Raw genomic sequence first — 3,971 nt, forward strand, 5'->3', positions numbered from 1 at the left:
GTACACACAGGGTACCCAGGGGCTAGGGAGGGGGGATTTGATAGACCAATATTTTATTAGTTTTTTGTTTTTTTGTTTTTTGTTTTAGATGGAGTTTTGCTCTGTCACCCAGGCTAGAGTCCAGTGGCATCATCTCAACTCACTGCAACCTCCTCTTCCCAGACTCAAGCAATTCTCCTGCCTCAGCCTCCCTAGTAGCTGGTGTGCACCACCACATCTGGCTAGTTTTTGTATTTTTAGTAGAGACAAGGTTTTGCCATGTTGACCAGGCTGGTCTCAAACTCCTGACCTCAGGTGATCCGCCGGTCTGAGCCTCCCAAAGTGCTGGGATTATAGGCATGAGCCACCATGCCCAGCCCAGTGTTTTATTAGGATTCAAACCACTTAGGGCTTAGCCTTTTGACAGAAAGGAAACTGATTAAATTGTTACCTCCTTTTTTCTCCCCTAAGGGAGTTCAATCTTTGCCTGCTCAGCTTCTACTCTGCTCTCCTCTCCTTTACTTATTTATTAGAGGCAGGGCCTCTCTCTGTCGCCGAGGCTGGAGTGCAGTGGCGCAATCACAGCTCACTGCAGCCTCTAACTCCTGGGCTCAATCAGTCCTCCCACCTCAGCCTCCCAAGTAGCTGGGACTACAGACATGCACCACCACACCTAGCTAATTTTTTTTTCTATTTTTCGCAGAAACAGGATCTCACTATGTTGCCCAAGCTGATCACAGGCTCTCAAAGTGTTGGGATTTTGGGTTTGAGCCACCATGTCTGACCTCTCCTCTACTTTAAATAAAGAACTGCCTTTTCCACCCAGTTTGTGGACTTTTTGTGACACAGAATGGGAGGAAAGATAAAGATGAGAGGACAGGAGAGGTGAATGGAAATGAAGGACTGGGTGACCATCTGAGTGATAGCAGAAGCACAAAAAAAAAAAAAAAAAAAAAAAAAAAACCAGAAAAAGGCTAAGTAGAGCTACTCAGTGCAGACAGTGTGGGAGATGTAGAGACATGGGAAAATATTGCCCCACTGGCTGTTGGATTGGTGGAAGCATGGCCTCACAGTGAGAACCCCAGAGTAGTTTCAGAGGAGAGGGAATCGGAAAGAAAAGGAAAAGGCATTTGAAGAGAGGCTGGGCCAGTGGTTTTCAGATGTGTTGAAGATTTTGTGTCCCTGGGACCCTCAGGGCACCTGCATGCCTGCAGGTATTTTCACCATGACAGAAAGCTATTATCTGCCTTTTTTACTCCCTCCCTCACGACCATACAGTGGAGTGTACTAGAAGCCATCCGACGTGTGATGTTGCCACTGGCGGAGTACAGAAGCAGCTCTGAGAACCCAGCTGTCTTCTATTAAGCCGGACATTAAAAAGATTTGCAAAAATGTAAAACAATTCTACTCTTCCTGTTAAAGTTTTTTTTAATACAGCCTTTTTAAAATAAAAATGTGTTACTTAACCAATGGATTTATTGTTTTCAAAGTGAATTAATAAAGATAATTTTTAAATTCTCAGCTCTAATTTCTAACAGAGTGTATTAGTCTGTTTTCACACTGCTGATAAAGACATACCCGAGACTAGGTAATTTATAAAGAAAGAGAGGTTTAATGGGCTCACAGTTCCATGTGGTGGAGGAGGTCTCACAATCGTGGCAGAAGGAAGGCATGTCTCACATGGCAGCAGGTAAGAGAGAGCAAGAGCCAAGTGAAAGGGGAAAGCCCTTATAAAACCATCAGCTCTCATGAGACTTATCACTACCACGAGAACAGTATGGGGGAAACTGTCCCCATGATTCAATTCTCTCCCACCGGATCCCTCCCATAATTCCAGAACGTGGGAATTATGGGAGCTACAATTCAAGATGAGATTTGGGTGGGGACACAGCCAAACCATATCATAAAGTAAATAGCATTAGATGGAAGGCACATACACAAAAACTCTCGAGTTCCTCAATTGTATTTGATTTGATTTTGGGGAGTCTGGTCTTATTTATTGGTTACTCAAAAGAATCCTATTTTTGGCTGGACTCAGAAATTGAAGCTCACAGAGCGGACAGTGTGCATCTCTCAGCAATCTGTTCCTGGAGTTTCTCTTTGGCCTCCTTCATTCTCTTGGCCAAAAGTTCAGCGTATTTTGCAGCCTCTTCCTCATTTTTCCTAGTACACTGTTTCTTCAGAGCAATACGCCAGCGTTTGTGTTGCAAGACATATGGAATAACATGCAGCTGAATCTTGGGTGCTTTGGTCCCAGATTTTTTGCCTTCTTTAAGGGCTTTCTTACCAACAGATTGGTGGACATTATCTCCTTTAGAGAGACTGAAAAGTTTATGGATTCTGCTAACTCTTTTGGGTCCCAAGCGATGATGCTCAACAGTATCAATCAGTCCAGGAATATCCTTATATCCTTCTGTCCTTTTTTTTTTTTTTTTTAAACAATAACAAAGTTTAGAAAGCTCGGATTGGCATCCACAATGCAACCACAAACAGCTTCGTGCTTCTTGCCCCACTTCTCCTTGGTCTGTAACAGGAATACCCCTTGCTCAGTAGCACACAGACCCAACCATGAGTCAAGACACCCTGCTTCATAGGAAAGCTTGTTTGTCGTTCCTGTCACTGATTCCTATCACAGAGCCTTTCCATTCTTCACCCAGAGCACCAGCAGCAACTTCTGTGGCTGTATGCTTCTCATAAAAAATACAAAGTTTGCATTCCTCATCCACTTCAAGGAGCTTCTGGCAGCTGAGAGCTAGAAAGGAGACATTCAGCCTCATCTTGAAGCACTGATTGCCTCTGAGGTGCCTGGAAAAAGAGCCCTCAATAATTTTAAAGAGTGAGACCAAAACGTTTGAGAATTTCTGGTGTAGGTTATAAAATTGGACCCCTTTTTTGTGCTTTTTGAGGGATTCACATAAAAGCTGGGCCATGTGGGCTCTTCATTCTTTGGGATCAGCCATAAGAACCCAAAAGGGGAAAAACAGGCACAAATGTTACCCATTATTATTATTGTTATATGGACAGTAATCAGAAAAAGACGGAATACGCAACACAGTCAAGATTATTTGGAAAACCAAGCATTGCCCAAATATTCCATTGACAGTTTGCATCTTTGTATGTTACTGGAACACGTTGGTACAGTTGTCACTGGGAGATACAGCACTTAACTTTTAACAAAGGGTTTCTTAAACTAGGAGTCCAGGGATATCTTAAGGGTCACCAGTTTCACAGATTTGAGACACATCTATAAACTAAATGGAAAATGCCTTCAAACTATGTATAACTGACAAACCACAACTCTGCCTCGAAGCTGAATTGTGACAGAAATACCCATAAATGTGGTCACTGTATCTCTGAATACAAATGTGCTGTGGCCCTGTGCTGTGTGAGGGGTGGCCAGCTTGCCCCAGGCCCTCTGACACTCTGGAGCTTGCTCTGTGGTCCCTGAAGCAAGTGGGAAAATGACCCTTGCATGTCCAGTGTGATTAATTAATTAGAAGAAACACAGTGTATTAGTCCGTCCTCACACTACTATAAAGAAATTCCTGAGACTGGGTAATTTACAAACGAAAGAGGTTTAATTGACTCACAGTTCCACATGGCTGGGGAGGCCTCAGGAAGCTTACAATCATGGCAGAAGGGGAAGCAAGGACCATCTTCACATTTTGTCAGGAGAGAGAGACAGTGAAAAGCCCAGGAAAAGCCCCCATTTATATAACCATCGGATGTCATGAGAACTCCGTCACTATCACGAGAACAGCCTGGGGAAAACTGCCGCCATGATCCAATCACCTCCCACCAGGTCTCTCCCTCAACACCTGGGGATTACAATTCAAGGTGAGATTTGGCGGGGTACACAAAGCCTAACCATATCACACAGCAAGGAAGAATGTGCTCAGAATGGGAAACCCGATGTGTGATATTGCCACTGGCGGAGTACAGAAGCAGCTCTGAGAACCCAGCTGTCTTGGAGACCTGTGAGATCTCCAAGG

General features: G+C 44.0%; 1 pseudogene; it reads right to left on the reverse strand.

Moving 5' to 3' along the window:
• Window positions 1–1,997: 1,997 nt before the first annotated feature.
• Window positions 1,998–2,756, reverse strand: LOC104680315 (annotated as a pseudogene).
• Window positions 2,757–3,971: the final 1,215 nt, after the last annotated feature.

Source organism: Rhinopithecus roxellana, chromosome 17, assembly GCF_007565055.1.
Source record: "Rhinopithecus roxellana isolate Shanxi Qingling chromosome 17, ASM756505v1, whole genome shotgun sequence".
NCBI lineage: Eukaryota > Metazoa > Chordata > Mammalia > Primates > Cercopithecidae > Rhinopithecus > Rhinopithecus roxellana.